We start from the raw sequence: 24,623 nt of genomic DNA on the forward strand, positions 1-24,623 counted from the left end.
TTGTCTCTCAATCTTAATCAATTAGTTTTACTATATCATTTGTCTCACTCTTTTATTAAACTTTGCTGAGGTAGTCGCCTTCAGTTCCCACTGAAAATAAAAAAAACTATTCCCTACTTTCCATATGTTTTCCCTCAGTGTAGGAGAATGGCAATAGGCATTCAATGGGAACTTTACTTTGAAAAATGGTATGAAGAAGATGTTGAAAATAATCATATTTGATTGATTTTTTATGATTTGTATTCAACTTTGACTGTTGCTGTAGAGTACATTTATTGGATTGCTTGTTATCTGTGGCTCTTCTAGAGAGTTTACATATGGTAAAAAGCTGCATTTTGCAAAACATGGAGATGCCGGGGATTGAATCCTGGGCCTCATACATGCAAAGCATGCACTCTACCACTGAGCTACATCCCCTATGAGCTGCTACATTTTTATACAAAAGTGATTGCAGCTTTACTTTTCACTAGAAATTTACTACTTTTCAGTGTTATTAGAGACATCTTAGAGGATGGAAGTATTACCATTATACCATGCTTGACTTCAAGGACTTTATGGTTTTCATGGCTGATGAGAATGCAAGGAGATGCCCATTCCAAACATTGGAATGCTCTTAAAGTTCTCCATCAGAGACTGGTTTATCATCAGAATCCCCTACTTTTACTAATGAATGGTGTAGATATTGATCAAGTTTTGCTAACTAGAGGGCATTCTTACATTCTGTTTGGTCATCAGTGTCAGAATTTAGTAGAAGGGCACAAAGGATGCATGCTATGACTGCCTCTTGGGCATTGCTAACTAATGCTTCACCAGACAATCTATCTAGAGTTGATATGTTGTCATCATTTCATGCTTTGAAATTTCATTAAGTGCTTGCCCTCCAAGCCCATGTCCATCCTCTTTCTGTTCACATAGTGTTTGAACTTGTCTCTCAATCTTAATCAATTAGTTTTACTATATCATTTGTCTCACTCTTTTATTAAACTTTGCTGAGGTAGTCGCCTTCAGTTCCCACTGAAAATAAAAAAAACTATTCCCTACTTTCCATATGTTTTCCCTCAGTGTAGGAGAATGGCAATAGGCATTCAATGGGAACTTTACTTTGAAAAATGGTATGAAGAAGATGTTGAAAATAATCATATTTGATTGATTTTTTATGATTTGTATTCAACTTTGACTATTGCTGTAGATTACTTTTATTGGTTTGCTTGTTATCTGTGTCTCTTCTAGAGAGTTTACATATGGTAAAAAGCTGTATTTTGCAAAACATGGAGATGCCTGGGATTGAACCCGGGGCCTCCTACATGCAAAGCACTGAGCTACATCCCCTTAGAGCTGCTATTTTCTTATGCAAAAGTGATTGCAGCTTTACATTTCACTAGAGATTTACTACTTTTCAGTGTTATTAGGGACATCTTAGAGGATGGAAGTATAACCATTATACCATGCTTGACTTCAAGGACTTTATGGTTTTCATGGCTGATGAGAATGCAAGGAGATGCCCATTCCGAGCATTGGAATGCTCTTAAAGATCTCCATCAGAGACTGGTTTATCATCAGAATCCCCTACTTTTACTAATGAATGGTGGAGATATTGATCAAGTTTTGCTAACTAGAGGGCATTCTTACCTTCTGTTTGGTCATCAGTGTCAGAATTTAGTAGAAGGGCACAAGGGATGCATGCTATGACTGCCTCTTGGGCATTGCTAACTAATGCTTCACCAGACAATCTATGTAGAGTTGATATGTTGTCATCATTCCAAGCTTTGAAATTTCATTAAGTGCTTGCCCTCCAAGCCCTTGTCCATCCTCTTTTTGTTCACAAAGTGTTTGAACTTGTCTCTCAATCTTAATCAATTAGTTTTACTATATTATTTGTCTCACTCTTTTATTAAACTTTGCTCAGGTAGTCGCCTTCAGTTCCCACTGAAAATAAAAAATCTATTTCCTACTAACCATATGTTTTCCCTCAGTGTAGGAGAATGGCTATAGGCATTCAATGGGAACTTTACTTTGAAAAATGGTATGAAGACAATGTTGAATATAATCATATTTGATTGATTTTTTATGATTTGTATTCAACTTTGACTGTTGCTGTAGAGTACTTTTATTGGATTGCTTGTTATCTGTGGCTCTTCTAGAGAGTTTACATATGGTAAAAAGCTGCATTTTGCAAAACATGGAGATGCCGGGGATTGAACCCTTGTCCTCATATATGCACTCTACCATCGAGCTACATCCCCTATGAGATGCTGTATTTTTATGCACAAGTGATTGCAGCTTTACATTTGACTAGAGATTTACTACTTTTCAGTGTTATAAGGGACATCTTAGAGGATGGAAGTATAACCATTATACCATGCTTGACTTCAAGGACTTTATGGTTTTCATTGCTGATGAGAATTCCGAACATTGGAATGCTCTTAAAGTTCTCCATCAGAGAATGGTTTATCATCAGAATCCCCTACTTTTACTAATGAATGGTGTGGATATTGATCAAGTTTTGCTAACTAGAGGGCTTTCTTACATTCTGTTTGGTCATCAGTGTCAGAACTTAGTAGAAGAGCACAAAGGATGCATGCTATTACTGCCTCATGGGCTAGCTAGCTAATGCTTCACCAGACAATCTAGCTACAGTTGATATGTTGTCATCAATCCATGCTTTGAAATTTCATTAAGTGCTTGCCCTCCAAGCCCATGTCCATCCTCTTTTTGTTCACAAAGTGTTTGAATATGTCTGTCAATCTTAATCAATTAGTTTTACTATATTATTTGTCTCGCTCTTTTATTAAACTTTGCTCAGGTAGTCACCTTCAGTTCCCACTGAAAATAAAAAATCTATTTCCTACTTACCATATGATTTCCCTCAGTGTAGGAGAATGGCAATAGGCATTCAATGGGAACTTTACTTTGAAAAATGGTATGAAGACGATGTTGAATATAATCATATTTGATTGATATTTTATGATTTGTATTCAACTTTGACAATTGCTGTAGAGTACTTTTATTGGATTGCTTGTTATCTGTGACTCTTCTACAGAGTTTACATATGGTAAAAAGCTGTATTTTGCAAAACATGGAGATGCCTGGGATTGAACCCGGGGCCTCCTACATGCAAAGCACTGAGCTACATCCCCTTAGAGCTGCTATTTTCTTATGCAAAAGTGATTGCAGCTTTACATTTCACTAGAGATTTACTACTTTTCAGTGTTATTAGGGACATCTTAGAGGATGGAAGTATAACCATTATACCATGCTTGACTTCAAGGACTTTATGGTTTTCATGGCTGATGAGAATGCAAGGAGATGCCCATTCCGAGCATTGGAATGCTCTTAAAGATCTCCATCAGAGACTGGTTTATCATCAGAATCCCCTACTTTTACTAATGAATGGTGGAGATATTGATCAAGTTTTGCTAACTAGAGGGCATTCTTACCTTCTGTTTGGTCATCAGTGTCAGAATTTAGTAGAAGGGCACAAGGGATGCATGCTATGACTGCCTCTTGGGCATTGCTAACTAATGCTTCACCAGACAATCTATGTAGAGTTGATATGTTGTCATCATTCCAAGCTTTGAAATTTCATTAAGTGCTTGCCCTCCAAGCCCTTGTCCATCCTCTTTTTGTTCACAAAGTGTTTGAACTTGTCTCTCAATCTTAATCAATTAGTTTTACTATATTATTTGTCTCGCTCTTTTATTAAACTTTGCTCAGGTAGTCGCCTTCAGTTCCCACTGAAAATAAAAAATCTATTTCCTACTAACCATATGTTTTCCCTCAGTGTAGGAGAATGGCTATAGGCATTCAATGGGAACTTTACTTTGAAAAATGGTATGAAGACGATGTTGAATATAATCATATTTGATTGATTTTTTATGATTTGTATTCAACTTTGACTGTTGCTGTAGAGTACTTTTATTGGATTGCTTGTTATCTGTGGCTCTTCTAGAGAGTTTACATATGGTAAAAAGCTGCATTTTGCAAAACATGGAGATGCCGGGGATTGAACCCTTGTCCTCATATATGCACTCTACCATCGAGCTACATCCCCTATGAGATGCTGTATTTTTATGCACAAGTGATTGCAGCTTTACATTTGACTAGAGATTTACTACTTTTCAGTGTTATAAGGGACATCTTAGAGGATGGAAGTATAACCATTATACCATGCTTGACTTCAAGGACTTTATGGTTTTCATTGCTGATGAGAATTCCGAACATTGGAATGCTCTTAAAGTTCTCCATCAGAGAATGGTTTATCATCAGAATCCCCTACTTTTACTAATGAATGGTGTGGATATTGATCAAGTTTTGCTAACTAGAGGGCTTTCTTACATTCTGTTTGGTCATCAGTGTCAGAACTTAGTAGAAGAGCACAAAGGATGCATGCTATTACTGCCTCATGGGCTAGCTAGCTAATGCTTCACCAGACAATCTAGCTACAGTTGATATGTTGTCATCAATCCATGCTTTGAAATTTCATTAAGTGCTTGCCCTCCAAGCCCATGTCCATCCTCTTTTTGTTCACAAAGTGTTTGAATATGTCTCTCAATCTTAATCAATTAGTTTTACTATATTATTTGTCTCGCTCTTTTATTAAACTTTGCTCAGGTAGTCACCTTCAGTTCCCACTGAAAATAAAAAATCTATTTCCTACTTACCATATGATTTCCCTCAGTGTAGGAGAATGGCAATAGGCATTCAATGGGAACTTTACTTTGAAAAATGGTATGAAGACGATGTTGAATATAATCATATTTGATTGATATTTTATGATTTGTATTCAACTTTGACAATTGCTGTAGAGTACTTTTATTGGATTGCTTGTTATCTGTGACTCTTCTACAGAGTTTACATATGGTAAAAAGCTGTATTTTGCAAAACATGGAGATGCCAGGGATTGAACCCAGGGCCTCATACATGCAAAGCATGTGCTCTACCACTGAGCTACATCCCCTATGAGCTGCTATATTTTTAATACAAATGTGATTGCAGCTTTACATTTCACTAGAGATTTACTACTTTTCAGTGTTATTAGGGACATCTTAGAGGATGGAAGTATAACCATTATACCATGCTTGACTTCAAGGACTTTATGGTTTTCATGGCTGATGAGAATGCAAGGAGATGCCCATTCCGAACATTGGAATGCTCTTAAAGTTCTCCATCAGAGACTGGTTTATCATCAGAATCCCTTACTTTTACTAATGAATGGTGGAGATATTGATCAAGTTTTGCTAACTAGAGGGCTTTCTTACATTCTGTTTGGTCATCAGTGTCAGAATTTAGTAGAAGGGCACAAGGGATGCATGCTATGACTGCCTCTTGGGCATTGCTAACTAATGCTTCACCAGACAATCTATCTAGAGTTGATATGTTGTTATCATTCCAAGCTTTGAAATTTCATTAAGTGCTTGCCCTCCAAGCCCTTGTCCATCCTCTTTTTGTTCACAAAGTGTTTGAACTTGTCTCTCAATCTTAATCAATTAGTTTACTATATTATTTGTCTCGCTCTTTTATTAAACTTTGCTCAGGTAGTCGCCTTCAGTTCCCACTGAAAATAAAAAATCTATTTCCTACTTACCATATGTTTTCCCTTAGTGTAGGAGAATGGCTATAGGCATTCAATGGGAACCTTACTTTGAAAAATGGTATGAAGACGATGTTGAATATAATCATATTTGATTGATTTTTTATGATCTGTATTCAACTTTGACTGTTGCTGTAGAGTACTTTTATTGGATTGCTTGTTATCTGTGGCTCTTCTAGAGAGTTTACATATGGTAAAAAGCTGCATTTTGCAAAACATGGAGATGCCGGGGATTGAACCCTTGTCCTCATATATGCACTCAACCACCGAGCTACATCCCCTATGAGATGCTATATTTTTATGCACAAGTGATTGCAGCTTTACATTTCACTAGAGAGTTACTACTTTTCAGTGTTATAAGGGACATCTTAGAGGATGGAAGTATAACCATTATACCATGCTTGACTTCAAGGACTTTCTGGTTTTCATTGCTGATGAGAATTCCGAACATTGGAATGCTCTTAAAGTTCTCCATCAGAGAATGGTTTATCATCAGAATCCCCTACTTTTACTAATGAATGGTGTGGATATTGATCAAGTTTTGCTAACTAGAGGGCTTTCTTGCATTCTGTTTGGTCATCAGTGTCAGAACTTAGTAGAAGAGCACAAAGGATGCATGCTATTACTGCCTCTTGGGCTAGCTAGCTAATGCTTCACCAGACAATCTAGCTACAGTTGATATGTTGTCATCAATCCATGCTTTGAAATTTCATTAAGTGCTTGCCCTCCAAGCCCATGTCCATCCTCTTTTTGTTCACAAAGTGTTTGAATATGTCTCTCAATCTTAATAAATTAGTTTTACTATATTATTTGTCTCACTCTTTTATTAAACTTTGCTCAGGTAGTCGCCTTCAGTTCCCACTGAAAATAAAAAATCTATTTCCTACTTACCATATGATTTCCCTCAGTGTAGGAGAATGGCAATAGGCATTCAATGGGAACTTTACTTTGAAAAATGGTATGAAGACGATGTTGAATATAATCATATTTGATTGATATTTTATGATTTGTATTCAACTTTGACAATTGCTGTAGAGTACTTTTATTGGATTGCTTGTTATCTGTGACTCTTCTACAGAGTTTACATATGGTAAAAATCTGTATTTTGCAAAACATGGAGATGCTGGGGATTGAACCCAGGGCCTCATCCATGCAAAGCATGCGCTCTACCACTGAGCTACATCCGCTATGAGCTGCTATAATTTTAATACAAAAGTGATTGCAGCTTTATATTTCACTAGAGATTTACTACTTTTCAGTGTTATTAGGGACATCTTAGAGGATGGAAGTATAACCATTATACCATGCTTGCCTTCAAGGACTTTATGGTTTTCATGGCTGATAAGAATGCAAGGAGATGCCCATTCCAAACATTGGAATGCTCTTAAAGTTCTCCATCAGAGACTGGTTTATCATCAGAATCCCCTACTTTTACTAATTAATGGTTAAGATATTGATCAAGTTTTGCTAACTAGAGGGCATTCTTACATTCTGTTTGGTCATCAGTGTCAGAATTTAGTTGAAGGGCACAAAGGATGCATGCTATGACTGCCTCTTGGGCATTGCTAACTAATGCTTCACCAGACAATCTATCTAGAGTTGATATGCTGTCATCATTCCATGCTTTGAAATTTCATTAAGTGCTTGCCCTCCAAGCCCTTGTCCATCCTCTTTCTGTTCACAAAGTGTTTGAACTTGTCTCTCAATCTTAATCAATTAGTTTTACTATATTATTTGTCTCGCTCTTTTATTAAACTTTGCTCAGGTAGTCGCCTTCAGTTCCCACTGAAAATAAAAAAAACTATTTTCTAATTTCCATATGTTTTCCCTCAGTGTAGGAGAATGGCAATAGGCATTCAATGGGAACTTTACTTTGAAAAATGGTATGAAGAAGATGTTGAAAATAATCATATTTGATTGATTTTTTATGATTTGTATTCAACTTTGACTATTGCTGTAGATTACTTTTATTGGTTTGCTTGTTATCTGTGTCTCTTCTAGAGAGTTTACATATGGTAAAAAGCTGTATTTTGCAAAACATGGAGATGCCTGGGATTGAACCCGGGGCCTCCTACATGCAAAGCACTGAGCTACATCCCCTTAGAGCTGCTATTTTCTTATGCAAAAGTGATTGCAGCTTTACATTTCACAAGAGATTTACTACTTTTCAGTGTTATTAGGGACATCTTAGAGGATGGAAGTATAACCATTATACCATGCTTGACTTCAAGGACTTTATGGTTTTCATGGCTGATGAGAATGCAAGGAGATGCCCATTCCGAACATTGGAATGCTCTTAAAGTTCTCCATCAGAGACTGGTTTATCATCAGAATCCCCTACTTTTACTAATGAATGGTGTAGATATTGATCAAGTTTTGCTAACTAGAGGGCATTCTTACATTCTGTTTGGTCATCAGTGTCAGAATTTAGTAGAAGTGCACAAAGGATGCATGCTATGACTGCCTCTTGGGCATTGCTAACTAATGCTTCACCAGACAATCTATCTAGAGTTGATATGTTGTCATCATTCCATGCTTTGAAATTTCATTAAGTGCTTGCCCTCCAAGCCCTTGTCCATCCTCTTTCTGTTCACATAGTGTTTGAACTTGTCTCTCAATCTTAATCAATTAGTTTTACTATATCATTTGTCTCACTCTTTTATTAAACTTTGCTGAGGTAGTCGCCTTCAGTTCCCACTGAAAATAAAAAAAACTATTCCCTACTTTCCATATGTTTTCCCTCAGTGTAGGAGAATGGCAATAGGCATTCAATGGGAACTTTACTTTGAAAAATGGTATGAAGAAGATGTTGAAAATAATCATATTTGATTGATTTTTTATGATTTGTATTCAACTTTGACTGTTGCTGTAGAGTACATTTATTGGATTGCTTGTTATCTGTGGCTCTTCTAGAGAGTTTACATATGGTAAAAAGCTGCATTTTGCAAAACATGGAGATGCCGGGGATTGAATCCGGGGCCTCATACATGCAAAGCATGCGCTCTACCACTGAGCTACATCCCCTATGAGCTGCTACATTTTTATACAAAAGTGATTGCAGCTTTACTTTTCACTAGAAATTTACTACTTTTCAGTGTTATTAGAGACATCTTAGAGGATGGAAGTATTACCATTATACCATGCTTGACTTCAAGGACTTTATGGTTTTCATGGCTGATGAGAATGCAAGGAGATGCCCATTCCAAACATTGGAATGCTCTTAAAGTTCTCCATCAGAGACTGGTTTATCATCAGAATCCCCTACTTTTACTAATGAATGGTGTAGATATTGATCAAGTTTTGCTAACTAGAGGGCATTCTTACATTCTGTTTGGTCATCAGTGTCAGAATTTAGTAGAAGGGCACAAAGGATGCATGCTATGACTGCCTCTTGGGCATTGCTAACTAATGCTTCACCAGACAATCTATCTAGAGTTGATATGTTGTCATCATTTCATGCTTTGAAATTTCATTAAGTGCTTGCCCTCCAAGCCCATGTCCATCCTCTTTCTGTTCACATAGTGTTTGAACTTGTCTCTCAATCTTAATCAATTAGTTTTACTATATCATTTGTCTCACTCTTTTATTAAACTTTGCTGAGGTAGTCGCCTTCAGTTCCCACTGAAAATAAAAAAAACTATTCCCTACTTTCCATATGTTTTCCCTCAGTGTAGGAGAATGGCTATAGGCATTCAATGGGAACTTTACTTTGAAAAATGGTATGAAGACGATGTTGAATATAATCATATTTGATTGATATTTTATGATTTGTATTCAACTTTTACAATTGCTGTAGAGTACTTTTATTGGATTGCTTGTTATCTGTGACTCTTCTACAGAGTTTACATATGGTAAAAAGCTGTATTTTGCAAAACATGGATATGCCAGGGATTGAACCCAGGGCCTCATACATGCAAAGCATGCGCTCTACCACTGAGCTACATCCACAATGAGCTGCTATATTTTTAATACAAAAGTGATTGCAGCTTTACATTTCACTAGAGATTTACTACTTTTCAGTGTTATTAGGGACATCTTAGAGGATGGAAGTATAACCATTATACCATGCTTGACTTCAAGGACTTTATGGTTTTCATGGCTGATGAGAATGCAAGGAGATGCCCATTCCGAGCATTGGAATGCTCTTAAAGATCTCCATCAGAGACTGGTTTATCATCAGAATCAATTACTTTTACTAATGAATGGTGTAGATATTGATCAAGTTTTGCTAACTAGAGGGCTTTCTTACCTTCTGTTTGGTCATCAGTGTCAGAATTTAGTAGAAGGGCACAAGGGATGCATGCTATGATTGCCTCTTGGGCATTGCTAACTAATGCTTCACCAGACAATCTATGTAGAGTTGATATGTTTTTCATCATTCAAAGCTTTGAAATTTCATTAAGTGCTTGCCCTCCAAGCCCTTGTCCATCCTCTTTTTGTTCACAAAGTGTTTGAACTTGTCTCTCAATCTTAAACAATTAGTTTTACTATATTATTTGTCTCGCTCTTTTATTAAACTTTGCTCAGGTAGTCGCCTTCAGTTCCCACTGAAAATAAAAAATCTATTTCCTACTTACCATATGTTTTCCCTTAGTGTAGGAGAATGGCTATAGGCATTCAATGGGAACCTTACTTTGAAAAATGGTATGAAGACGATGTTGAATATAATCATATTTGATTGATTTTTTATGATCTGTATTCAACTTTGACTGTTGCTGTAGAGTACTTTTATTGGATTGCTTGTTATCTGTGGCTCTGCTAGAGAGTTTACATATGGTAAAAAGCTGCATTTTGCAAAACATGGAGATGCCGGGGATTGAACCCTTGTCCTCATATATGCACTCAACCACCGAGCTACATCCCCTATGAGATGCTATATTTTTATGCACAAGTGATTGCAGCTTTACATTTCACTAGAGAGTTACTACTTTTCAGTGTTATAAGGGACATCTTAGAGGATGGAAGTATAACCATTATACCATGCTTGACTTCAAGGACTTTATGGTTTTCATTGCTGATGAGAATTCCGAACATTGGAATGCTCTTAAAGTTCTCCATCAGAGAATGGTTTATCATCAGAATCCCCTACTTTTACTAATGAATGGTGTGGATATTGATCAAGTTTTGCTAACTAGAGGGCTTTCTTACATTCTGTTTGGTCATCAGTGTCAGAACTTAGTAGAAGAGCACAAAGGATGCATGCTATTACTGCCTCTTGGGCTAGCTAGCTAATGCTTCACCAGACAATCCAGCTACAGTTGATATGTTGTCATCAATCCATGCTTTGAAATTTCATTAAGTGCTTGCCCTCCAAACCCATGTCCATCCTCTTTTTGTTCACAAAGTGTTTGAATATGTCTCTCAATCTTAATCAATTAGTTTTACTATATTGTTTGTCTCGCTCTTTTATTAAACTTTGCTCAGGTAGTCACCTTCAGTTCCCACTGAAAATAAAAAATCTATTTCCTACTTACCATATGATTTCCCTCAGTGTAGGAGAATGGCAATAGGCATTCAATGGGAACTTTACTTTGAAAAATGGTATGAAGACGATGTTGAATATAATCATATTTGATTGATATTTTATGATTTGTATTCAACTTTGACAATTGCTGTAGAGTACTTTTATTGGATTGCTTGTTATCTGTGACTCTTCTACAGAGTTTACATATGGTAAAAAGCTGTATTTTGCAAAACATGGAGATGCCAGGGATTGAACCCAGGGCCTCATACATGCAAAGCATGTGCTCTACCACTGAGCTACATCCCCTATGAGCTGCTATATTTTTAATACAAATGTGATTGCAGCTTTACATTTCACTAGAGATTTACTACTTTTCAGTGTTATTAGGGACATCTTAGAGGATGGAAGTATAACCATTATACCATGCTTGACTTAAAGGACTTTATGGTTTTCATGGCTGATGAGAATGCAAGGAGATGCCCATTCCGAACATTGGAATGCTCTTAAAGTTCTCCATCAGAGACTGGTTTATCATCAGAATCCCTTACTTTTACTAATGAATGGTGGAGATATTGATAAAGTTTTGCTAACTAGAGGGCTTTCTTACATTCTGTTTGGTCATCAGTGTCAGAGTTTAGTAGAAGGGCACAAGGGATGCATGCTATGACTGCCTCTTGGGCATTGCTAACTAATGCTTCACCAGACAATCTATCTAGAGTTGATATGTTGTTATCATTCCAAGCTTTGAAATTTCATTAAGTGCTTGCCCTCCAAGCCCTTGTCCATCCTCTTTTTGTTCACAAAGTGTTTGAACTTGTCTCTCAATCTTAATCAATTAGTTTTACTATATTATTTGTCTCGCTCTTTTATTAAACTTTGCTCAGGTAGTCGCCTTCAGTTCCCACTGAAAATAAAAAATCTATTTCCTACTTACCATATGTTTTCCCTCAGTGTAGGAGAATGGCTATAGGCATTCAATGGGAACCTTACTTTGAAAAATGGTATGAAGACGATGTTGAATATAATCATATTTGATTGATTTTTTATGATCTGTATTCAACTTTGACTGTTGCTGTAGAGTTCTTTTATTGGATTGCTTGTTATCTGTGGCTCTTCTAGAGAGTTTACATATGGTAAAAAGCTGCATTTTGCAAAACATGGAGATGCCGGGGATTGAACCCTTGTCCTCATATATGCACTCTACCACCGAGCTACATCCCCTATGAGATGCTATATTTTTATGCACAAGTGATTGCAGCTTTACATTTCACTAGAGAGTTACTACTTTTCAGTGTTATAAGGGACATCTTAGAGGATGGAAGTATAACCATTATACCATGCTTGACTTCAAGGACTTTATGGTTTTCATTGCTGATGAGAATTCCGAACATTGGAATGCTCTTAAAGTTCTCCATCAGAGAATGGTTTATCATCAGAATCCCCTACTTTTACTAATGAATGGTGTGGATATTGATCAAGTTTTGCTAACTAGAGGGCTTTCTTACATTCTGTTTGGACATCAGTGTCAGAACTTAGTAGAAGAGCACAAAGGATGCATGCTATTACTGCCTCTTGGGCTAGCTAGCTAATGCTTCACCAGACAATCTAGCTACAGTTGATATGTTGTCATCAATCCATGCTTTGAAATTTCATTAAGTGCTTGCCCTCCAAGCCCATGTCCATCCTCTTTTTGTTCACAAAGTGTTTGAATATGTCTCTCAATCTTAATCAATTAGTTTTACTATATTATTTGTCTCGCTCTTTTATTAAACTTTGCTCAGGTAGTCACCTTCAGTTCCCACTGAAAATAAAAAATCTATTTCCTACTTACCATATGATTTCCCTCAGTGTAGGAGAATGGCAATAGGCATTCAATGGGAACTTTACTTTGAAAAATGGTATGAAGACGATGTTGAATATAATCATATTTGATTGATATTTTATGATTTGTATTCAACTTTGACAATTGCTGTAGAGTACTTTTATTGGATTGCTTGTTATCTGTGACTCTTCTACAGAGTTTACATATGGTAAAAAGCTGTATTTTGCAAAACATGGAGATGCCAGGGATTGAACCCAGGGCCTCATACATGCAAAGCATGTGCTCTACCACTGAGCTACATCCCCTATGAGCTGCTATCTTTTTAAAACAAAAGTGATTGCAGCTTTACATTTCACTAGAGATTAACTACTTTTCAGTGTTATTAGGGACATCTTAGAGGATGGAAGTATAACCATTATACCATGCTTGACTTCAAGGACTTTATGGTTTTCATGGCTGATGAGAATGCAAGGAGATGCCCATTCTGAACATTGGAATGCTCTTAAAGTTCTCCATCAGAGACTGGTTTATCATCAGAATCCCTTACTTTTACTAATGAATGGTGGAGATATTGATCAAGTTTTGCTAACTAGAGGGCTTTCTTACATTCTGTTTGGTCATTAGTGTCAGAATTTAGTAGAAGGGCACAAGGGATGCATGCTATGACTGCCTCTTGGGCATTGCTAACTAATGCTTCACCAGACAATCTATCTAGAGTTGATATGTTGTTATCATTCCAAGCTTTGAAATGTCATTAAGTGCTTGCCCTCCAAGCCCTTGTCCATCCTCTTTTTGTTCACAAAGTGTTTGAACTTGTCTCTCAATCTTAATCAATTAGTTTTACTATATTATTTGTCTCGCTCTTTTATTAAACTTTGCTCAGGTAGTCGCCTTCAGTTCCCACTGAAAATAAAAAATCTATTTCCTACTTACCATATGTTTTCCCTCAGTGTAGGAGAATGGCTACAGGCATTCAATGGGAACCTAACTTTGAAAAATGGTATGAAGACGATGTTGAATATAATCATATTTGATTGATTTTTTATGATCTGTATTCAACTTTGACTGTTGCTGTAGAGTACTTTTATTGGATTGCTTGTTATCTGTGGCTCTTCTAGAGAGTTTACATATGGTAAAAAGCTTCATTTTGCAAAACATGGAGATGCCGGGGATTGAACCCTTGTCCTCATATATGCACTCTACCACCGAGCTACATCCCCTATGAGATGCTATATTTTTATGCACAAGTGATTGCAGCTTTACATTTCACTAGAGATTTACTACTTTTCAGTGTTATTAGGGACATCTTAGAGGATGGAAGTATAACCATTATACCATGCTTGACTTCAAGGACTTTATGGTTTTCATTTCTGAAGAGAATTCCGAACATTGGAATGCTCTTAAAGTTCTCCATCAGAAAATGGTTTATCATCAGAATCCCCTACTTTTACTAATGAATGGTGTGGATATTGATCAAGTTTTGCTAACTAGAGGGCTTTCTTACATTCTGTTTGGTCATCAGTGTCAGAACTTAGTAGAAGAGCACAAAGGATGCATGCTATTACTGCCTCTTGGGCTAGCTAGCTAATGCTTCACCAGACAATCTAGCTACAGTTGATATGTTGTCATCAATCCATGCTTTGAAATTTCATTAAGTGCTTGCCCTCCAAGCCCATGTCCATCCTCTTTTTGTTCACAAAGTGTTTGAATATGTCTCTCAATCTTAATCAATTAGTTTTACTATATTATTTGTCTCGCTCTTTTATTAAACTTTGCTCAGGTAGTCACCTTCAGTTCCCACTGAAAATAAAAAATCTATTTCCTACTTACCATATGATTTCCCTCAGTGTAGGAGAATGGCAATAGGCATTCAATGGGAACTTTACTTTGAAAAATGGTATGAAGACGATGTTGAATATAATCATATTTGATTGATATTTTATGATTTGTATTCAACTTTGACAATTGCTGTAGAGTACTTTTATTGGATTGCTTGTTATCTGTGACTCTTCTACAGAGTTTACATATGGTAAAAAGCTGTATTTTGCAAAACATGGAGAAGCCGGGTATTGAACCCAGGGCCTCATACATGCAAAGCATGTGATCTACCACTGAGCTACATCCCCTATGACCTGCTATATTTTTAATACAAAAGTGATTGCAGCTTTACATTCACTAGAGATTTACTACTTTTCAGTGTTATTAGGGACATCTTAGAGGATGGAAGTATAACCATTATACCATGCTTGACTTCAAGGACTTTATGGTTTTCTTGGCTGATGAGAATGCAAGGAGATGCCCATTCCGAACATTGGAATGCTCTTAAAGTTCTCCATCAGAGACTGGTTTATCATCAGAATCCCTTACTTTTAATAATGAATGGTGGAGATATTGATCAAGTTTTGCTAACTAGAGGGCTTTCTTACATTCTGTTTGGTCATCAGTGTCAGAATTTAGTAGAAGGGCACAAAGGATGCTTGCTATGACTGCCTCTTGGGCATTGCTAACTAATGCTTCACCAGACAATCTATCTAGAGTTAATATGTTGTCATCATTCCATACTTTGAAATTTCATTAAGTGCTTGCCCTCCAAGCCCTTGTCCATCCTCTTTTTGTTCACAAAGTGTTTGAACTTGTCTATCAATCTTAATCAATTAGTTTTACTATATTATTTGTCTCGCTCTTTTATTAAACTTTGCTCAGGTAGTCGCCTTCAGTTCCCACTGAAAATAAAAAAAACTATTCCCTACTTTCCATATGTTTTCCCTCAGTGTAGGAGAATGGCAATAGGCATTCAATGGGAACTTTACTTTGAAAAATGGTATGAAGAAGATGTTGAAAATAATCATATTTGATTGATTTTTTATGATTTGTATTCAACTTTGACTATTGCTGTAGATTACTTTTATTGGTTTGCTTGTTATCTGTGTCTCTTCTAGAGAGTTTACATTTGGTAAAAAGCTGTATTTTGCAAAACATGGAGATGCCTGGGATTGAACCCAGGGCCTCCTACATGCAAAGCACTGAGCTACATCCCCTTAGAGCTGCTATTTTCTTATGCAAAAGTGATTGCAGCTTTACATTTCACTAGAGATTTACTACTTTTCAGTGTTATTAGGGACATCTTAGAGGATGGAAGTATAACCATTATACCATGCTTGACTTCAAGGACTTTATGGTTTTCATGGCTGATGAGAATGCAAGGAGATGCCCATTCTGAACATTTTATTGCTCTTAAAGTTCTCCATCAGAGACTGGTTTATCATCAGAATCCCCTACTTTTACTAATGAATTGTGGAGATATTGATCAAGTTTTGCTAACTAGAGGGCTTTCTTACATTCTGTTTGGTCATCAGTGTCAGAATTCAGTAGAAGGGCACAAGGGATGCATGCTATGACTGCCTCTTGGGCATTGCTAACTAATGCTTCACCAGACAATCTATGTAGAGTTGATATGTTGTCATCATTCCAAGCTTTGAAATTTCATTAAGTGCTTGCCCTCCAAGCCCTTGTCCATCCTCTTTTTGTTCACAAAGTGTTTGAACTTGTCTCTCAATCTTAATCAATTAGTTTTACTATATTATTTGTCTCACTCTTTTATTAAACTTTACTCAGGTAGTCGCCTTCAGTTCCCACTGAAAATAAAAAATCTATTTCCTACTTACCATATGTTTTCCCTCAGTGTAGGAGAATGGCTATAGGCATTCAATGGGAACTTTACTTTGAAAAATGGTATGAAGACAATGTTGAATATAATCATATTTGATTGATTTTTTATGATTTGTATTCAACTTTGACTGTTGCTGTAGAGTACTTTTATTGGATTGCTTGTTATCTGTGGCTCTTCTAGAGAGTTTACATATGGTAAAAAGCTGCATTTTGCAAAACATGGAGATGCCGGGGATTGAACCCTTGTCCTCATATATGCACTCTACCACCGAGCTACATCACCTATGAGATGCTATATTTTTATGCACAAGTGATTGCAGCTTTACTTTTCACTAGAGGTTTACTACTTTTCAGTGTTATTAGGGACATCTTAGAGGATGGAAGTATAACCATTATACCATGCTTGACTTCAAGGACTTTATGGTTTTCATTGCTGATGAGAATGCAAGTAGATGCCCATTCCGAACATTGGAATGCTCTTAAAGTTCTCCATCAGAGAATGGTTTATCATCAGAATCCCCTACTTTTACTAATGAATGGTGTGGATATTGATCAAGTTTTGCTAACTAGAGGGCTTTCTTACATTCTGTTTGGTCATCAGTGTCAGAACTTAGTAGAAGTGCACAAAGGATGCATGCTATTACTGCCTCTTGGGCTAGCTAGCTAATGCTTCACCAGACAGTCTAGCTACAGTTGATATGTTGTCATCAATCCATGCTTTGAAATTTCATTAAGTGCTTGCCCTCCAAGCCCATGTCCATCCTCTTTTTGTTCACAAAGTGTTTGAATATGTCTCTCAATCTTAATCAATTAGTTTTACTATATTATTTGTCTCGCTCTTTTATTAAACTTTGCTCAGGTAGTCGCCTTCAGTTCCCACAGAAAATAAAAAAAAAATATTTCCTACTTTCCATATGTTTTCCCTCAGTGTAGGAGAATGGCAATAGGCATTCAATGGGAACTTTACTTTGAAAAATGGTATGAAGAAGATGTTGAATATAATCATATTTGATTGATTTTTTATGATTTGTATTCAACTTTGACTGTTGCTGTCGAGTACTTTTATTGGATTGTTTGTTATCTGTGGCTCGTCTAGAGAGTTTACATATGGTAAAAAGCTGCATTTTGCAAAACATGGAGATGCCGGGGATTGAACCCGGGGCCTCATACATGCAAAGCATGCGCTCTACCACTGAGCTACATCCCCTATGAGCTGCTATATGTTTATACAAAAGTGATTGCAGCTTTACTTTTCACTAGAAATTTACTACTTTTCAGTGTTATTAGAGACATCTTAGAGGATGGAAGTATAACCATTATACCATGCTTGACTTCAAGGACTTTATGGTTTTCATGGCTGATGAGAATGCAAGGAGATGCCCATTCCAAACATTGGAATGTTCTTAAAGTTCTCCATCAGAGACTGGTTTATCATCAGAATCCCCTACTTTTACTAATGAATGGTGTAGATATTGATCAAGTTTTGCTATCTAGAGGGCATTCTTACATTCTGTTTGGTCATCAGTGTCAGAATTTAGTAGAAGGGCACAAAGGATGCATGCTATGATTGCCTCTTGGGCATTGCTAACTAATGCTTCACCAGACAATCTATCTAGAGTTGATATGTTGTCATCATTCCATGCTTTGAAATTTCATTAAGTGCTTGCCCTCCAAGCCCTTGTCCATCCTCTTTCTGTTCACAAAGTGTTTGAACTTGTCTCTCAATCTTAATCAATTAGTTTTACTATATTATTTGTCTCGCTCTTTTATTAAACTTTGCTCAGGTAGTCGCCTTCAGTTCCCACTGAAAATAAAAAATCTATTTCCTACTTACCATATGTTTTCCCTCAGTGTAGGAGAATGGCTATAGGCATTCAATGGGAACTTTACTTTGAAAAATGGTATGAAGACGATGTTGAATATAATCATATTTGATTGATTTTTTATGATTTGTATTCAACTTTGACTGTTGCTGTCGAGTACTTTTATTGGATTGTTTGTTATCTGTGGCTCTTCTAGAGAGTTTACATATGGTAAAAAGCTGTATTTTGCAAAACATGGAGATGCCTGGGATTGAACCCGGGGCCTCCTACATGCAAAGCACTGAGCTACTTCCCCTTAGAGCTGCTATTTTCTTATGCAAAAGTGATTGCAGCTTTACATTTCACTAGAGATTTACTACTTTTCAGTGTTATTAGGGACATCTTAGAGGATGGAAGTATAACCATTATACCATGCTTGACTTCAAGGACTTTATGGTTTTCATGGCTGATGAGAATGCAAGGAGATGCCCATTCCAAACATTGGAATGCTCTTAAAGTTCTCCATCAGAGACTGGTTTATTATCAGAATCCCCTACTTTTACTAATGAATGGTGTAGATATTGATCAAGTTTTGCTAACTAGAGGGCTTTCTTACATTCTGTTGGTCATCAGTGTCAGAATTTAGTAGAAGGGCACAAAGGATGCATGCTATGATTGCCTCTTGGGCATTGCTAACTAATGCTTCACCAGACAATCTATCTAGAGTTGATATGTTGTCATCATTCCATGCTTTGAAATTTCATTAAGTGCTTGCCCTCCAAGCCCTTGTCCATCCTCTTTTTGTTCACAAAGTGTTTGAACTTGTCTCTCAATCTTAATCAATTAGTTTTACTATATTATTTGTCTCGCTCTTTTATTAAACTTTGCTCAGGTAGTCGCCTTCAGTTCCCACTGAAAATAAAAAATCTATTTCCTACTTACAATATGTTTTCCCTCAGTGTAGGAGAATGGCTATAGGCATTCAATGGGAACTTTACTTTGAAAAATGGTATGAAGACGATGTTGAATATAATCATATTTGATTGATTTTTTATGATTTGTATTCAACTTTGACTGTTGGTGTCGAGTACTTTTATTGGATTGCTTGTTATCTGTGGCTCTTCTAGAGAGTTTACATTTGGTAAAAAGCTGCATTTTGCAAAACATGGAGATGCCGGGGATTGAACCCAGGGTCTCATACATGCAAAGCATGTGCTCTACCACTGAGCTACATCCCCTATGAGCTGCTATATTTTTATACAAAAGTGATTGCAGCTTTACATTTCACTAGAGATTTACTACTTTTCAGTGTTATTAGGGACATCTTAGAGGATGGAAGTATAACCATTATACCATGCTTGACTTCAAGGACTTTATGGTTTTCATGGCTGATGAGAATGCAAGGAGATGCCCATTCCAAACATTGGAATGCTCTTAAAGTTCTCCATCAGAGACTGGTTTATCATCAGAATCCCCTACTTTTACTAATGAATGGTGTAGATATTGATCAAGTTTTGCTAACTAGAGGGCTTTCTTACATTCTGTTGGTCATCAGTGTCAGAATTTAGTAGAAGGGCACAAAGGATGCATGCTATGATTGCCTCTTGGGCATTGCTAACTAATGCTTCACCAGACAATCTATCTAGAGTTGTTATGTTGTCATCATTCCATGCTTTGAAATTTCATTAAGTGCTTGCCCTCCAAGCCCTTGTCCATCCTCTTTTTGTTCACAAAGTGTTTAAACTTGTCTCTCAATCTTAATCAATTAGTTTTACTATATTATTTGTCTCGCTCTTTTATTAAACTTTGCTCAGGTAGTCGCCTTCAGTTCCCACTGAAAATAAAAAATCTATTTCCTACTTACAATATGTTTTCCCTCAGTGTAGGAGAATGGCTATAGGCATTCAATGGGAACTTTACTTTGAAAAATGGTATGAAGACGATGTTGAATATAATCATATTTGATTGATTTTTTATGATTTGTATTCAACTTTGACTGTTGGTGTCGAGTACTTTTATTGGATTGCTTGTTATCTGTGGCTCTTCTAGAGAGTTTACATTTGGTAAAAAGCTGCATTTTGCAAAACATGGAGATGCCGGGGATTGAACCCGGGGTCTCATACATGCAAAGCATGTGCTCTACCACTGAGCTACATCCCCTATGAGCTGCTATATTTTTATACAAAAGTGAATGCAGCTTTACATTTCACTAGAGATTTACTACTTTTCAGTGTTATTAGGGACATCTTAGAGGATGGAAGTATAACCATTATACCATGCTTGACTTCAAGGACTTTATGGTTTTCATGGCTGATGAGAATGCAAGGAGATGCCCATTCCGAACATTGGAATGCTCTTAAAGTTCTCCATCAGAGACTGGTTTATCATCAGAATCCCTTACTTTTAATAATGAATGGTGTAGATATTGATCAAGTTTTGCTAACTAGAGGGCTTTCTTACATTCTGTTTGGTCATCAGTGTCAGAATTTAGTAGAAGGGCACAAGGGATGCATGCTATGACTGTCTCTTGGGCATTGCTAACTAATGCTTCACCAGACAATCTATGTAGAGTTGATATGTTGTCATCATTCTAAGCTTTGAAATTTCATTAAGTGCTTGCCCTCCAAGCCTTTGTCCATCCTCTTTTTGTTCACAAAGTGTTTGAACTTGTCTCTCATTCTTAATCAATTAGTTTTACTATATTATTTGTCTCGCTCTTTTATTAAACTTTGCTCTGGTAGTCGCCTTCAGTTCCCACAGAAAATAAAAAATCTATTTCCTACTTACCATATGTTTTCCCTCAGTGTAGGAGAATGGCTATAGGCATTCAATGGGAACTTTACTTTGAAAAATGGTATGAAGACGATGTTGAAAATAATCATATTTGATTGATTTTTTATGATTTGTATTCAACTTTGACTGTTGGTGTCGAGTACTTTTATTGGATTGCTTGTTATCTGTGGCTCTTCTAGAGAGTTTACATTTGGTAAAAAGCTGCATTTTGCAAAACATGGAGATGCCAGGGATTGAACCCGGGGCCTCATACATGCAAAGCATGCGCTCTACCACTGAGCTACATCCCCTATGAGCTGCTATATTTTTATACAAAAGTGATTGCAGCTTTACATTTCACTAGAGATTTACTACTTTTCAGTGTTATTAGGGACATCTTAGAGGATGGAAGTATAACCATTATACCATGCTTGACTTCAAGGACTTTATGGTTTTCTTGGCTGATGAGAATGCAAGGAGATGCCCATTCCGAACATTGGAATGCTCTTAAAGTTCTCCATCAGAGACTGGTTTATCATCAGAATCCCTTACTTTTAATAATGAATGGTGGAGATATTGATCAAGTTTTGCTAACTAGAGGGCTTTCTTACATTCTGTTTGGTCATCAGTGTCAGAATTTAGTAGAAGGGCACAAGGGATGCATGCTATGACTGCCTCTTGGGCATTGCTAACTAATGCTTCACCAGACAATCTATCTAGAGTTGATATGTTGTCATCATTCCATACTTTGAAATTTCATTAAGTGCTTGCCCTCCAAGCCCTTGTCCATCCTCTTTTTGTTCACAAAGTGTTTGAACTTGTCTCTCAATCTTAATCAATTAGTTTTACTATATTATTTGTCTCGCTCTTTTATTAAACTTTGCTCAGGTAGTCGCCTTCAGTTCCCACTGAAAATAAAAAATCTATTTCCTACTTACCATATGATTTCCCTCAGTGTAGGAGAATGGCAATAGGCATTCAATGGGAACTTTACTTTGAAAAATGGTATGAAGACGATGTTGAATATAATCATATTGGATTGATTTTTTTATGATTTGTATTCAACTTTGACAATTGCTGTAGAATACTTTTATTGGATTGCTTGTTATCTGTGACTCTTCTACAGAGTTTACATATGGTAAAAAGCTGCATTTTGCAAAACATGGAGATGCCGGGGATTGAACCCGGGGCCTCATACATGCAAAGCATGCGCTCTACCACTGAGCTACATCCCCTATGATTTCTTTATATTTTTATACAAAAGTGATTGCAGCTTTACATTTCACTAGAGATTTACTACTTTTCAGTGTTATTAGGGACATCTTAGAGGATGGAAGTATAACCATTATACCATGCTTGACTTCAAGGACTTTATGGTTTTCATGGCTGATGAGAATGCAAGGAGATGCCCATTCCAAACATTGGAATGCTCTTAAAGTTCTCCATCAGAGACTGGTTTATCATCAGAATCCCCTACTTTTACTAATGAATGGTGTAGATATTGATCAAGTTTTGCTAACTAGAGGGCTTTCTTACATTCTGTTGGTCATCAGTGTCAGAATTTAGTAGAAGGGCACAAAGGATGCATGCTATGATTGCCTCTTGGGCATTGCTAACTAATGCTTCACCAGACAATCTATCTAGAGTTGATATGTTGTCATCATTCCATGCTTTGAAATTTCATTAAGTGCTTGCCCTCCAAGCCCTTGTCCATCCTCTTTTTGTTCACAAAGTGTTTAAACTTGTCTCTCAATCTTAATCAATTAGTTTTACTATATTATTTGTCTCGCTCTTTTATTAAACTTTGCTCAGGTAGTCGCCTTCAGTTCCCACTGAAAATAAAAAATCTATTTCCTACTTACAATATGTTTTCCCTCAGTGTAGGAGAATGGCTATAGGCATTCAATGGGAACTTTACTTTGAAAAATGGTATGAAGACGATGTTGAATATAATCATATTTGATTGATTTTTTATGATTTGTATTCAACTTTGACTGTCGGTGTCGAGTACTTTTATTGGATTGCTTGTTATCTGTGGCTCTTCTAGAGAGTTTACATTTGGTAAAAAGCTGCATTTTGCAAAACATGGAGATGCCGGGGATTGAACCCGGGGTCTCATACATGCAAAGCATGCGCTCTACCACTGAGCTACATCCCCTATGAGCTGCTATATTTTTATACAAAAGTGATTGCAGCTTTACATTTCACTAGAGATTTACTACTTTTCAGTGTTATTAGGGACATCTTAGAGGATGGAAGTATAACCATTATACCATTCTTGACTTCAAGGACTTTATGGTTTTCTTGGCTGATGAGAATGCAAGGAGATGCCCATTCTGAACATTGGAATGCTCTTAAAGTTCTCCATCAGAGACTGGTTTATCATCAGAATCCCTTACTTTTAATAATGAATGGTGGAGATATTGATCAAGTTTTGCTAACTAGAGGGCTTTCTTACATTCTATTTGGTCATCAGTGTCAGAATTTAGCAGAAGGGCACAAGGGATGCATGCTATGACTGCCTCTTGGGCATTGCTAACTAATGCTTCACCAGACAATCTATCTAGAGTTGATATGTTGTCATCATTCCATACTTTGAAATTTCATTAAGTGCTTGCGCTCCAAGCCCTTGTCCATCCTCTTTTTGTTCACAAAGTGTTTGAACTTGTCTCTCAATCTTAATCAATTAGTTTTACTATATTATTTGTCTCGCTCTTTTATTAAACTTTGCTCAGGTAGTCGCCTTCAGTTCCCACTGAAAATAAAAAATCTATTTCCTACTTACCATATGATTTCCCTCAGTGTAGGAGAATGGCAATAGGCATTCAATGGGAACTTTACTTTGAAAAATGGTATGAAGACGATGTTGAATATAATCATATTGGATTGATTTTTTATGATTTGTATTCAACTTTGACAATTGCTGTAGAATACTTTTATTGGATTGCTTGTTATCTGTGACTCTTCTACAGAGTTTACATATGGTAAAAAGCTGCATTTTGCAAAACATGGAGATGCCGGGGATTGAACCCGGGGCCTCATACATGCAAAGCATGCGCTCTACCACTGAGCTACATCCCCTATGAGCTGCTATATTTTTATACAAAAGTGATTGCAGCTTTACATTTCACTAGAGATTTACTACTTTTCAGTGTTATTAGGGACATCTTAGAGGATGGAAGTATAACCATTATACCATGCTTGACTTCAAGGACTTTATGGTTTTCATGGCTGATGAGAATGCAAGGAGATGCCCATTCCAAACATTGGAATGCTCTTAAAGTTCTCCATCAGAGACTGGTTTATCATCAGAATCCCCTACTTTTACTAATGAATGTTGTAGATATTGATCAAGTTTTGCTAACTAGAGGGCTTTCTTACATTCTGTTTGGTCATCAGTGTCAGAATTTAGTAGAAGGGCACAAGGGATGCATGCTATGACTGTCTCTTGGGCATTGCTAACTAATGCTTCACCAGACAATCTATGTAGAGTTGATATGTTGT

The 24,623-nt window shown here is 36.7% G+C and overlaps 15 non-coding genes across 15 annotated transcripts; all 15 read right to left on the bottom strand.

Moving 5' to 3' along the window:
- Positions 1-345: 345 nt before the first annotated feature.
- On the bottom strand, positions 346-417 carry TRNAA-UGC (transfer RNA alanine (anticodon UGC)). The gene has a single exon. It is a non-coding gene; the product is annotated as a tRNA-Ala (tRNA).
- A 4,468-nt stretch (positions 418-4,885) lies between these two features.
- TRNAA-UGC (transfer RNA alanine (anticodon UGC)) lies at positions 4,886-4,957 on the bottom strand. Its single transcript has one exon. It is a non-coding gene; the product is annotated as a tRNA-Ala (tRNA).
- A 1,748-nt stretch (positions 4,958-6,705) lies between these two features.
- TRNAA-UGC (transfer RNA alanine (anticodon UGC)) lies at positions 6,706-6,777 on the bottom strand. Its single transcript has one exon. It is a non-coding gene; the product is annotated as a tRNA-Ala (tRNA).
- A 1,765-nt stretch (positions 6,778-8,542) lies between these two features.
- On the bottom strand, positions 8,543-8,614 carry TRNAA-UGC (transfer RNA alanine (anticodon UGC)). Its single transcript has one exon. It is a non-coding gene; the product is annotated as a tRNA-Ala (tRNA).
- Positions 8,615-9,466: 852 nt separating this feature from the next.
- Positions 9,467-9,536, bottom strand: TRNAA-UGC (transfer RNA alanine (anticodon UGC)). Its single transcript has one exon. It is a non-coding gene; the product is annotated as a tRNA-Ala (tRNA).
- A 1,752-nt stretch (positions 9,537-11,288) lies between these two features.
- On the bottom strand, positions 11,289-11,360 carry TRNAA-UGC (transfer RNA alanine (anticodon UGC)). The gene has a single exon. It is a non-coding gene; the product is annotated as a tRNA-Ala (tRNA).
- Positions 11,361-13,109: 1,749 nt separating this feature from the next.
- On the bottom strand, positions 13,110-13,181 carry TRNAA-UGC (transfer RNA alanine (anticodon UGC)). Its single transcript has one exon. It is a non-coding gene; the product is annotated as a tRNA-Ala (tRNA).
- Positions 13,182-14,930: 1,749 nt separating this feature from the next.
- On the bottom strand, positions 14,931-15,002 carry TRNAA-UGC (transfer RNA alanine (anticodon UGC)). The gene has a single exon. It is a non-coding gene; the product is annotated as a tRNA-Ala (tRNA).
- Positions 15,003-17,680: 2,678 nt separating this feature from the next.
- TRNAA-UGC (transfer RNA alanine (anticodon UGC)) lies at positions 17,681-17,752 on the bottom strand. The gene has a single exon. It is a non-coding gene; the product is annotated as a tRNA-Ala (tRNA).
- A 1,761-nt stretch (positions 17,753-19,513) lies between these two features.
- TRNAA-UGC (transfer RNA alanine (anticodon UGC)) lies at positions 19,514-19,585 on the bottom strand. The gene has a single exon. It is a non-coding gene; the product is annotated as a tRNA-Ala (tRNA).
- An 850-nt stretch (positions 19,586-20,435) lies between these two features.
- Positions 20,436-20,507, bottom strand: TRNAA-UGC (transfer RNA alanine (anticodon UGC)). Its single transcript has one exon. It is a non-coding gene; the product is annotated as a tRNA-Ala (tRNA).
- An 851-nt stretch (positions 20,508-21,358) lies between these two features.
- TRNAA-UGC (transfer RNA alanine (anticodon UGC)) lies at positions 21,359-21,430 on the bottom strand. Its single transcript has one exon. It is a non-coding gene; the product is annotated as a tRNA-Ala (tRNA).
- An 852-nt stretch (positions 21,431-22,282) lies between these two features.
- Positions 22,283-22,354, bottom strand: TRNAA-UGC (transfer RNA alanine (anticodon UGC)). The gene has a single exon. It is a non-coding gene; the product is annotated as a tRNA-Ala (tRNA).
- An 851-nt stretch (positions 22,355-23,205) lies between these two features.
- TRNAA-UGC (transfer RNA alanine (anticodon UGC)) lies at positions 23,206-23,277 on the bottom strand. Its single transcript has one exon. It is a non-coding gene; the product is annotated as a tRNA-Ala (tRNA).
- An 851-nt stretch (positions 23,278-24,128) lies between these two features.
- TRNAA-UGC (transfer RNA alanine (anticodon UGC)) lies at positions 24,129-24,200 on the bottom strand. The gene has a single exon. It is a non-coding gene; the product is annotated as a tRNA-Ala (tRNA).
- Positions 24,201-24,623: the final 423 nt, after the last annotated feature.

Source organism: Taudactylus pleione, unplaced genomic scaffold (assembly GCF_031769625.1).
Source record: "Taudactylus pleione unplaced genomic scaffold, aTauple2 ptg000070l, whole genome shotgun sequence".
In the NCBI taxonomy this organism is placed as follows: domain Eukaryota; kingdom Metazoa; phylum Chordata; class Amphibia; order Anura; family Myobatrachidae; genus Taudactylus; species Taudactylus pleione.